Source organism: Oncorhynchus nerka, linkage group LG8, assembly GCF_034236695.1.
Source record: "Oncorhynchus nerka isolate Pitt River linkage group LG8, Oner_Uvic_2.0, whole genome shotgun sequence".
NCBI lineage: Eukaryota > Metazoa > Chordata > Actinopteri > Salmoniformes > Salmonidae > Oncorhynchus > Oncorhynchus nerka.
The window spans coordinates 9,949,505-9,962,004 of record NC_088403.1 but is presented as its reverse complement, the minus strand read 5'-3'; the positions used below and the strand labels follow the sequence as shown (position 1 = coordinate 9,962,004).

At 46.7% G+C, this 12,500-nt stretch overlaps 1 long non-coding RNA gene across 1 annotated transcript in view; it reads left to right on the top strand.

The window, feature by feature from the left end:
- Nucleotides 1–6,825: 6,825 nt before the first annotated feature.
- LOC135572843 (uncharacterized) overlaps nucleotides 6,826–12,500 on the top strand; it is a 129,367-nt gene continuing 123,692 nt past the window's right edge. Inside the window, exon 1 of the long non-coding RNA XR_010464500.1 lies at nucleotides 6,826–6,894. This is a non-coding gene — a long non-coding RNA (uncharacterized LOC135572843). The remainder of the gene's footprint in view (nucleotides 6,895–12,500) is intronic.

Genomic DNA, 12,500 nt, shown 5'->3' with positions numbered 1-12,500 from the left:
GGAGGGAGGGGGATGGAGAGATGGAGGGAGGGAATGGAGGGAGGGGGATGGAGAGATGGAGGGAGGGGGATGGAGAGATGGAGGGGGAGATGGAGGGATGGGGATGGAGATGGAGGGGATGGAGGGAGGGAGATGGAGGGGGGGAATGGAGGGAGGGGGATGGAGGGAGGGGGATGGGAGATGGAGGAGGGGATGGAGGATGGGGAGAATGGAGAGATGGAGGGAGGGAATGGGAGATGGAGGGAGGGGATGAGAGATGGAGGGAGGGAATGGAGAGATGGAGGGAGGGGAATGGAGAGATGGAGGGGGGATGGAGGGAGAATGGAGGGAGGGGATGATTGAGAGATGGAGATGGAGGGAGGGAATGGAGGGATGGAGGGAGGGAATGGAGAGATGGAGGGGGATGAAGGGATTGAGGGAGGGGAATGGGAGATGGAGGGGGGAATGGAGGGAGGGATGGGAGAGGGGGGGATGGAGGGAGGGAGGGAATGGAGAGATGGAGGAGGGGAATGGGGATGGAGGAGGGATGAGAGATGGAGGGAGGGGAATGGAGAGATGGAGGGAGGGAGATGGAGGGAGGGGGATGGGAGAGGGGGATGGAGAGATGGGAGGGGATGGAGGGGGGGATGGAGAGATGGAGGGAGGGGATGGAGGGAGGGGGATGGGAGGAGGGGGATGGAGAGATGGAGGGAGGGAGATGGAGGGAGGGGGATGGAGATGGAGATCATGGAGAGATGGAGGGAGGGAATTTGATGGAGGGATTGGGGATGGAGACGGAGGGAGGGAGATGGAGGGAGGGGGATGAGAGATGGAGGGAGGGGGATAGAGAGATGGAGGGAGGGAAGGGATGGAGGGAGGGGGATGGAGAGATGGAGGGAGGGGGATGGAGAGATTCCACTGGGATGGAGAGATGGAGGGAGGGGATGGAGAGATGGAGGGATGTTCTGTGGATCTACCATGATGGAGGGAGATGGAGCTGATGGAGAGATGGAGGGAGGGGGATGGAGAGATGGAGGGAGTGGGATGGAGAGATGGAGGGAGGGGGATGGAGAGATGGAGGGGGATGGAGAGATGGAGGGACCACCTCATGAGATGGAGGGAGGGGAATGGAGAGATGGAGGGAGGGGATGGAGATCATGGAGGGAGGGAGATGGAGAGATGGAGGGGAGATGGAGGGGGAATGGAGAGATGGAGGGAGGCAATGGAACAGATGGAGGGAGGGGAAAAACAGATGGAGGGGGGGATGGAGAGATGGGGAATGGAGAGATGGAGGGAGGGAATGGAGAGATGGAGGGAGGAATTGGGGTGGACTGGGGGGAATGGAGAGATGGAGGGAGGGGGATGGAGAGATGGAGGGAGGGGAATGGAGAGATGGAGGGAGGGGGATGGAGATGGAGGGAGGGGAATGGAGAGATGGAGGGAGGGGATGGAGAGATGGAGGGAGGGGAATGAGATGGAAGGGGAATTGATGGAAGGGATATTGATGGAGGGAGGGGGATTGATGGAAGGGGTATTGATGGAGGGAGGGGGATGGATTGATGGATGGAAGGGTATTGATGGAAGGGAGGGGAATATTGATGGAGAATGGAGGGTAGGGGATGAGATGGAGGGTAATGGAGAGATGGAGGGGGGGATGGAGAGATGGAAGGGGGATTGATGGAAGGGGAGATGGAGGTGGATTGATGAGATGGGGGATTGATGAATGGAGAGATGGAGGGAGGGTATTGATGAAGGATGGGAATGGAGGGGGGGATGGAGAGAAGGGGAGGGGGATGGAGAGATGGAGGGAGGTATGGAGAGATGGAGGGATGAATGGAGAGATGGAGGAGGGGAATGGAGAGATGGAGGGAGGGGGATGGAGAGATGGAGGGAGGGGGATGGAGAGATGGAGGGATGAATGGGAGATGGAGGGAGGGGGATGGAGAGATGGGTAGGGGATGATGAATGGATGGAGGGTATTGATGGAAGGGTATTGATGAAGGGGAATGGAGAGATGGAGGAGTATTGATGAGATGGTATTGATGAATGGAGGGAGGGAATGGAGAGATGGATTAATGGGAGATGGATGGAGGGAGGGAATGGACTGATGAGAATGGAGGAGGGGATGGAGAGATGGAAGGGGTATTGATGAAGGGAGTGGGATGGATGAAGGGGAGGGAATGGAGAGATGGAAGGGGATGGATGGAAAGGGATGGATTGATGAAGGGTGGAGAGATGGATGAAGGGGGATGGAAGATGGATTGGGAATGGAGGGAGGGGAATGGAGATGGAGGGAGGGGGATGGAGAGATGGAGGGAAGGGATGGAGAGATGGAGGGTGGATGATGAGGGGGGGTATGGAGGGAGGAGATATTGATGAAGGGGTAGAGATGGGGAAGGGAATGGATGAAGGAGAGATGGAGGGAAAGGAGATGGAGGGGGGGAAGGGTATGGATGAAGGGGGTATTGATTGAGGGAGGGGAATGGAGGGATGGAGGGAGGGAATGGAGGGAGGGAGGGGATATTGATTGAGGGAGGGAATGGATGAGGGAGGGGGTTGGGTAGATTGATGAAAACCAAACAGAAGGAGATCAACCATCACATTTTGCATTGGGTCAGAGACGGAGACAGAGAGGGAGACGTGGTGCCGGAAGGGAAAGGGTTTGGGCGTGCCACAGTTCCACTCCACTTCACTCTCTGATTTAAATCATTTTATACGTCTTATGTTCTGTGTGCATCTACCATGTCCTGCACAGAGACCAGGCTGATTGGTCATGTAGATGTGATTCCCCCATATCCATGTTCTCTGTTCTCATGTGGTCATCTACCAGACCCACTGGATGAACAGAGTGATCTGATTACATCACTGCTGATTACCCTGGGACTTCACAATATATAAACACAACCACTCAATAAAAACAGCATGTTGGGGGTTACTGTGTGTGTGTGTGTGTTTGGGGTTAAATGTGTATGTGTGTGTGTGTGTGTGTGTGTGTGTGTGTGTGTGGTGTTGTGTGTGTGTGTGTGTGTGTGTGTGTGTGTGTGTGTGTGTGTGTGTCAATCCACCTGAGGATACTTTCCTTATCAGTGACACTTGTTATCCATATGTGTTTCTCTCTAATCTCTCTCTCTCTGTCTCTCTCTGTCTCTCTCTCTCTCTCTCTCTCTCTCTCTCTGTCTCTCTCTCTATATCTCTCTCTCTCTCTGTCTCTCTCTCTCTCTCTGTCTCTCTCTCCCTCTCTCTCTCTGTCTCTCTCTCACTCTCTCTCTCTCTCTCTCTCTCTCTCTCTACTTACCTCCCCTCCATCGCTTCCTCCTTCTCTCTGTTACTAGTTTTTCACACCCTCCTCTTCTCCTCTCCTTTAAAGATCTCTGAGGGTATTTTCTCTCTCCTCTCCTCTGCTCTCAGATCAGTTCCAGCTGAAGATAGTGTGAATATGCCGTAGTGGAACTCTCGCTGTTGGGCTCAAAGTTATATTCTACCGCTCTGAAAGAAAATCCAACTCTTCTCGTTCTTCTAACGTCCGTAATGGAATTCATACAGGAGTATTTGCCCTGTAGCAGTCTGATAGGGATGTTGATTATAATGGCTTTGGGAGAAACACTAGTTCTGTTGTTCTGTTTAGACCAGACCCAGTACAGTAGCACATTCTCTGTTCTTAAACTGCTGGGTTGTGAAGGTATTGATAAAGGGTATTGATGAAGGGGCTCTGAAGGGGTTGTGAAGGGTATTGATGAAGTATTGATGAACCGAAGGTATTGATGAATCTGATGAAGGGTATTGATGAAGGGTATTGATGAAGGGGGTATTATGAAGGGGTATTGTTGAAGTCTATTGATGAAGGACCCATTGATGAAGGGTATTGATAAAGGGGTATTGATGAATCTATTGATGAAGGGTATTGATAAAGGGTATTGATGAACTCTGTTGATGAAGGGGTATTGATGAAGGGGTACCCAGAACCGTATGAAGGGTATTGATGAAGGGTATTGATGTATTCTGATTGATGAAGGGTATTGATGAAGGGTACCAGACCCAGAATTGATGAAGATGGGTCTGATGAAGTTATTATGATGAAGGGGTATTGATGTAAGTATTGATGAAGACCCAGAACCGTATGAATCTACTGTATGTTGATGAAGGGGTATTGATGAAGGGGGTCTGTATTGATCTATTGATGAAGACCCAGAATTGATAAAGGGTATTGATGAATATTATGTATGTTGATTATACTACTATTCTGTATTGATGAAGGGTATTGATGAAGTATTGAGAAGGGGTATTGATGAATTGGGGTATTGATGAAGGGGGTATTGATGAAGGGGTATTGAGGGGTATTGATGAAGGGTTATTGATGAAGGGTATTCTGAAGGGTATTGATGAAGGGGTATTGATGAAGGGGTATTGAGAGGGTTATTGATAAAGGGTATTGATGAAGGGGTATTGATGAAGGGGTATTGATGAAGGGTATTGATGAAGGGGTATTGATGAAGGGTATTGATGAAGGGTATTGATGAAGGGTATTGATGAAGGGGTATTGATGAAGGGGTATTGATGAAGGGTAAAGGGTATTGATAAAGGGTATTGATGAAGGGTATTGATGAAGGGTATTGATGAAGGGTATTGATGAAATGTATTGATGAAGGGTATTGATGAAGGGGTATTGATGAAGGGGTATTGATGAAGGGTATTGATGAAGGGTATTGATGAAGCAGGGTATTGATGAAGGGTATTGATGAAGGGTATTGAGAGGGGGTATTGATGAAGGGTATTGATGAAGGGGCTATTGATGAAGGGGTATTGATGAAGGGAAATTATTGATAAAATTGTTGGGGTATTGATAAAGGGTAAATGAAGGGTGTGAAGGGGGTATTAAGGGGTATTGATGAAGTATTGATAAGGGGGAAATTGGGTATTGATGATGAAGGGGTATTGATGAATCCTATTGATGAAGGGGTATTGATAAAGGGTATTGATGAAGGGTATTGATAAAGGGGGTATTGATGAAGGGGTATTGATTCAGTATTGATGAAGGGTATTTATAAAGGTATTGATGAAGGGTATTGATGAAGGGGTATTGATGAAGGGGTATTGATGAAGGGGTTATTGATCAGGGGTATTGATGAAGGGGTATTGATAAAGGGGGTATTGATGAAGGGGTATTGATGAAGGGGTATTGATGAAGGGGTATTGATGAAGAATTGATGAAGGCTATTGATGAAGGGTATTGATGAAGGGTATTGATAAAGGGGTATTGATGAAGGGTATTGATAAAGGGGGTATTGATGAAGGGTATTGATGAAGGGTATTGATGTATTGATAAAGGGTATTGATGAAGGGGCTATTGATGAAGGGTATTGATGAAGGGGTATTGATGAAGGGCTATTGATGAAGGGTATTGATGAAGGGCTATTGATGAAGGGTATTGATGAAGGGCTATTGATGAAGGGTATTGATGAAGGGGTATTGATGAAGGAGTATTGATGAAGGGGGTATTGATGAAGGGGTATTGATAAAGGGTATTGATAAAGGGTATTGATGAAGGGTATTGATGAAGGGGTATTGATGAAGGGTATTGATGAAGGGTATTGATGAAGGGGTATTGATGAAGTATTGATGAAGGGTGTATTGATGAAGGGGTATTGATGAAGGTGATGAAGGGTATTGATGAAGGGTATTGATAAAGGGGGTATTGATAAAGGGTATTGATAAAGGGTATTGATGAAGGGTATTGATGAAGGGTATAGAAGGGTATTGATGAATGGTGTATTGATGAAGGGTAATTGATAAAGGGTATTGAGAAGGGTATTGATGAAGGGTATTGATGAAGGGTATTGATAAAGGTATTGATGAAGGGTATTGATAAAGGGGTATTGATAAGTCATTGATGAAGTCCAGGGGTATTGATAAAGGGTATTGATGAAGGGGCTATTGATGAAGGGTATTGATGAAGGTATTGATGAATATTGATGAAGGGGTATTGATGAAGGGTATTGAGAAGGGTATTGATGAAGGGTATTGATGTATTGGTAAAGGGGTATTGATGAAGGGTCATTGATAGTATTGATGAAGGGGTATTGATGAAGGGTATTGTAAGGTATTATAGTGAAGGGTGATGAAGGGGGTATTGATAAAGGGTATTGATGCAGTATTGATGAAGGGTATTGATGAAGGGGTAGATGTGTTATTGATGAAGTAAGAAGGGTATTGATGAAGTATAGTCCAGTGTTTATTGATAGGGGGTATTGTCTATTATGAAGTGATGAAGGGGTATTGATGAAGGGGGTATTGATGAAGGGTATTGTAAGTCATGTGAATATTGATGAAGGGTGTGAAGGGTATTGTGGTATTGATAAAGGGTATTAAGAAGGGTATTGATGAAGAGTCATATAAGGGGTATTGATGAAGTGTGTTCTACCAGATGCAGAAGTGAATACTAGTGACCCTTTATCTCTTAACATGTGTTCTACTCCCATGCAGACACAGAACCATATGAATCTACTGGATGTTATTACTACTCTGTTGTCTCTCTACCAGACCCAGAACCGTATGAATCTACAGTAATGTTATTACTACTCTGTTGTCTCTCTACCAGACCCAGAACCGTATGTCTACTGTATGTTATTACTACTCTGTTGTCTCTCCAGACCCAGAACCGTGAATCTACAGTTATTAACTCTGTTGTCTCTCTCAGAACCGTATGAATCTACTGTGTGTTGATTATAATGTTATTACTACTCTGTTGTCTCTCTACCAGACCCAGAACCGTATGAATCTACTGTGTGTTGATTATGATGTTATTACTACTCTGTTGTCTCTCTACCAGACCCACCGTATGAAGCTGATTACGAGGCTGAGCATCTGAAGGCCTCCTCACGTTCTGAGCAGACCAATCACAAACCCTCCCCAGACCAGGTAAGAACACATGTAAAATGAAATGTTAATATATGCAGTCTTCTAAGGAGAAAGGGCCTATTGGTCCCTGGAATATTTGTTTGCTGTTGAGGAAGACTGCTGTAGCGATGCCAGTTCAAATCCTGCTGTTATGCCAGTTCAAATAAGCGATGCCAGTTCAAATCCTGCTGTAGCGATGCCAGTTCAAATCCTGCTGTAGCGATGCCAGTTACAGTAAGTGCCAGTTCAAATCCTGCATTCCAGTTCAAATTCACCCTTTCTCACAATCCCTCCAGCTGGTCAAGTCAGGGTCGGTTTATAAAGTCGGGTTTCCAGGGTGTTCCAAGTGAAACTACAAACCCGTGAGACTGGTGGAGTGGAATGTGACTTTATACTGTACAGTAAGTCAGTATAGTCCAGTGTGTTACAGTAAGTCAGTATAGTCCAGGGTGTTACAGTAAGTCAGTATAGTCCAGGGTGTTACAATAAGTCAGTATAGTCCAGTGTGTTACAGTAAGTTAGTATAGTCCAGGGTGTTACAGTATAGTCCAGGGTCAGTATAGTGTTACAGTAAGGGTGTTACAGTAAGTCAGTATAGTCCAGGTGTTCAGTATGGGTGTTACAGTAAGTATAGTGTGTTACAGTAAGTCAGTATAGTCAGTGTGTTATAAGTCCAGTGTGTTACAGTAAGTCATTATAGTCATAGGGTGTTACAGTAAGTCATTATAGTCCAGTGGTGTTACAGTAAGTCAGTATAGTCCAGTGTGTTACAGTAAGTCATTATAGTCCAGGGTGTTACAGTAAGTCATTATAGTCCAGTATGTTACAGTAAGTCATTATAGTCCAGTGTGTTACAGTAAGTCATTATAGTCCAGGGTGTTACAGTAAGTCAGTATAGTCCAGGGTGTTACAGTAAGTCAGTATAGTCCAGGGTGTTACAGTAAGTCATTATAGTCCAGGGTGTTACAGTAAGTCAGTATAGTCCAGGGTGTTACAGTAAGTCAGTATAGTCCAGGGTGTTACAGTAAGTCAGTATAGTCCAGGGTGTTACAGTAAGTCATTATAGTCCAGTGTGTTACAGTAAGTCATTATAGTCCAGGGTGTTACAGTAAGTCATTATAGTCCAGTATGTTACAGTAAGTCATTATAGTCCAGGGTGTTACAGTAAGTCATTATAGTCCAGGGTGTTACAGTAAGTCAGTATAGTCCAGGGTGTTACAGTAAGTCCCCAGGGTGTTACAGTAAGTCAGTATAGTCCAGTGTGTTACAGTAAGTCATTATAGTCTATAGGGTGTTACAGTAAGTCAGTATAGTCCAGTGTGTTACAGTAAGTCAGTATAGTCCAGGGTGTTACAGTATATATTTGGCTTATGGTGCCATTTGGCCCACAGAAATGATCCATCCTTCCCATACTGAGTCATCTACTAGTCCTGTCATCTGATCTCCCCATACTGAGTCCTCTACTAGTCCTGTCATCTGATCTCCCCATACTGAGTCCTCTACTAGTCCTGTCATCTGAGTCATCTACTAGTCCTGTCATCTGATCTCCCCATACTGAGTCCTCTACTAGTCCTGTCAGCTGATCTCTGATCTCCCCATACTGAGTCCACTACTAGTCCTATCATCTGATCTCCCCATACTGAGTCATCTACTAGTCCTGTCATCTGATCTCCCCATACTGAGTCATCTACTAGTCCTGTCACCTGATCTCCCCATACTGAGTCATCTACTAGTCCTGTCATCTGAGTCCTCTACTAGTCCTATCATCTGATCTCCCCATACTGAGTCATCTACTAGTCCTGTCATCTGACCTCCCTCCCCCCCTCCGTCCCTCCCTCCCTCCCTCCCTCCCTCCCTACATCCCCCACCTCCCCTCCCTCCCTCCCTCCCTCCCTCCCTACATCCCCCCCCTCCCTCCCTCCCTCTCTCCCTCCCCTCCCTCCCTCTCCCTCCCCCCTCCCTCCCTCCCCCCCTCCCTCCCCCCTCCCTCCCTCCCTCCATCCACCCCCTCCCTCCTCCCCCTCCCTCCCTCCCTCCTCCCTCTCCTCCCTCCCTCTCCCTCCCTCCCTCCCTCCCTCCCTCCCTCTCAGTCTGTAATGTTTAATGTATCCCTAAAGGCTCTGTCCTGGTTTACAAGGCAAAGTCATTACAGCCAAGCATAAACAACAGGAAATTACATCTTTCACATTCAATAAACCACAGCACCCTCAGCTGTAAGCTCTCCTATTATTTCATATTAGGCACCAAAACGCATTTAGGCGCACAAAGGCCCTGACACACAGGCAGCATAGCAGACACACACACAGTACACATGAGAAGAATGTATACACACACACACACCACATTAGGCCCCAATCCCAGTCCAGTTCTCCATGCTTAGTGTACAACTTTCCAGGATTTGATTGGCTTTGTCCATCCATTGGTTTCCCAATGCTCAATCATGTATAGCCTGAAGCCTTCATGATGGGCCTATAGCCTTCCAATGAGCCTTACAGCACAGTGTAATGTTACTGTACCATACTGTATTGTCCTGCTTAACAGACAGGCCAGGGAGAGACGGAGAGGCATGGAGGGAAGGAGAGACAGTAGTCGTCAGTCTAAATAAGGAGAAATGGAGGGAAGGAGACACAGGTCTCTCTAGCAGTCAGTCTACATAAGGAGGAGGAGAGACAGATCTCCCCAGCAGTCAGTCTACATAAGGAGGAGGAGAGACAGATCTCCCTCAGCAGTCAGTCTACATAAAGAGAAGGAGAGACAGATCTCCCCCAGCAGTCAGTCTACATAAGGAGGAGGAGAGACAGATCTCCCCAGCAGTCAGTCTACATAAGGAGGAGGAGAGACAGATATCCCCAGCAGTCAGTCTACATAAGGAGGAGGAGAGACAGATCTCCCCAGCAGTCAGTCTACATAAGGAGGAGGAGAGACAGATATCCCCAGCAGTCAGTCTACATAAGGAGAGACAGATATCCCCAGCAGTCAGTCTACATAAGGAGGAGGAGAGACAGATATCCCCAGCAGTCAGTCTACATAAGGAGGAGGAGAGACAGATCTCCCCCAGCAGTCAGTCTACATAAGGAGGAGGAGAGACAGATATCCCCAGCAGTCAGTCTACATAAGGAGGAGGAGAGACAGATATCCCCAGCAGTCAGTCTACATAAGGAGGAGGAGAGACAGATATCCCCAGCAGTCAGTCTACATAAGGAGAGACAGATATCCCCAGCAGTCAGTCTACATAAGGAGAAGGAGAGACAGATATCCCCAGCAGTCAGTCTACATAAGCCAGTCCTGGTTTATTGCTCAAATTCTCCCACTACATCATTTTAACATGGCGTCTTAACTTCTTCACCAGTACACCAAACATACAGTACAGTATGTATGAGCAATCCTGTCCACCAAGGAGTCCCTTCCATACCCCCAGGCCTCTGGCCCCAGAGGCCCCCAGAACAGAGAGTTATTCAGTTTGACACCTCACTCTAAAGGCTCCAGAACTGGAAGGGCCCGGAACAAGACGACATGGAACAGGGAGAGAGTTAGAGTTGATGAAGGAGGGATGAGGGAGTGAGAGAGGGGAGGGGGAGGGGGGGTGACACAGTGTGAGATCATGTGTGTGAGACAGTGTATGGGGACTGCTTTCTGTCACAAAGTCAACCTGGAAAATATAGTCGGTGAGAAAGAATGTCTGTTCGGTAAATATTCACACACACACACACACACACGAGTTTGTGTGTGGCCATCAACCTGACACACACACACACACACACACACACACACACACACACACACACACACACACACATTCCGTTAATCACAGAAACCCCCATCCCATTCGCTCATCTCTAGTTGCCAAGAAAACACTTAGTGTCGCCTCGTCTCTCTCTGATCTGGGGACAATTCCCTGTCATTATTCACAGACGGACAGTCCAATGAAAACAGGAACAACGACAAGCATCACATCTCTCCACTATGTCATTCTTCCAGTCTTCCATTCCCCTTCACTCATTCTGTTAGCATAGGGAGGCCTAAAACCACACGATACTGCACAGACAGACTGAGAGAGTGTGTTCTTCATCCTGGAGTCCTTCTAGTCGGGTTTCGTTTCCATCTAACACCCTTTATCCACCCCTCTGATGGAGTCTAAATCAAGTTACAGCCGTCATTAGTCTCTCTCCTTCTCACTCCCTCCCTAATTTATTTCTCTGTTTTTGTTTCTAGCTAGTTGTTACTGTAGCTGTTGTTGTCGTGTTTCTAGCTAGTTGCTACTGTAGCAGTTGTTGTCGTGTTACTAGCTAGTTGCTACTGTAGCTGTTGTTGTCGTGTTTCTAGCTAGCTGCTACTGTAGCTGTTGTTGTCGTGTTTCTAGCTAGTTGCTACTGTAGCTGTTGTTGTTGTGTTTCTAGCTAGCTGCTACTGTAGCTGTTGTTGTTGTATTTCTAGCTAGCTGCTACTGTAGCTGTTGTTGTCGTGTTTCTAGCTAGTTGCTACTGTAGCTGTTGTTGTTGTGTTTCTAGCTAGCTGCTACTGTAGCTGTTGTTGTCGTGTTTCTAGCTAGTTGCTACTGTAGCTGTTATTGTCGTGTTTCTAGCTAGCTGCTACTGTAGCTGTTGTTGTCGTGTTTCTAGCTAGTTGCTACTGTAGCTGTTGTTGTCGTGTTTCTAGCTAGTTGCTACTGTAGCTGTTGTTGTTGTGTTTCTAGCTAGCTGCTACTGTAGCTGTTGTTGTTGTGTTTCTAGCTAGCTGCTACTGTAGCTGTTGTTGTCGTGTTTCTAGCTAGCTGCTACTGTAGCTGTTGTTGTCGTGTTTCTAGCTAGTTGCTACTGTAGCTGTTGTTGTTGTGTTTCTAGCTAGTTGCTACTGTAGCTGTTGTTGACGTGTTTCTAGCTAGTTGCTACTGTGGCTGTTGTTGTCGTGTTTATTTTGAATGCTAAATGGCTGGATTACTTTCACCTCATGTCACAGTTTCCACAGCAGCAGGAGCTGGGTTGGTCTTGCTACAGTACTGAACAGTAGCAGGAAAAGGGCTGGTCTTGCTACAGTACTGAACAGTAGCAGGAAAAGGTGCTGGTCTTGCTACAGTACTGAACAGTAGCTTGGAAACAGTAGCAGGTGGTCTTGCTACAGTACTGCACAGTAGCAGGAAAAGGGCTGGTCTTGCTAGCAGTACTGAACAGTAGCAGGAAAAGGGCTGGTCTTGCTACTAGTACTGAACAGTAGCAGGAAAAGGGCTGGTCTTGCTACAGTACTGAACAGTAGCAGGAAAAGGGCTGGTCCTGGCTGGTCTTGCTACATTACTGCACAGTAGCAGGAAAAGGTCTGGTCCTTTGGTCTTGCTACAGTACTGCACAGTAGCAGGAAAAGGGCTGGTCCTGGCTGGTCTTGCAGTACTGTACAGTAGATCACATCATGGCGCTAATGTACTGGTTGCAGTGCAGGAAAATTCTCAGCAACAAAAGAGTGATCAAATTAAGATCCGTAGATATTCCTGCTTTGCGTTTGGTTCCTACTGTCTTCATTGATAAAAGTATCTGCTTGTGAAACGGTGCTAGTATGTTATTGATACGAAAATGCAATGTTTTTTGACATGACATGCAATGTTTTAATGCTTTCTGTTTCCTCACGGTAACTAATGA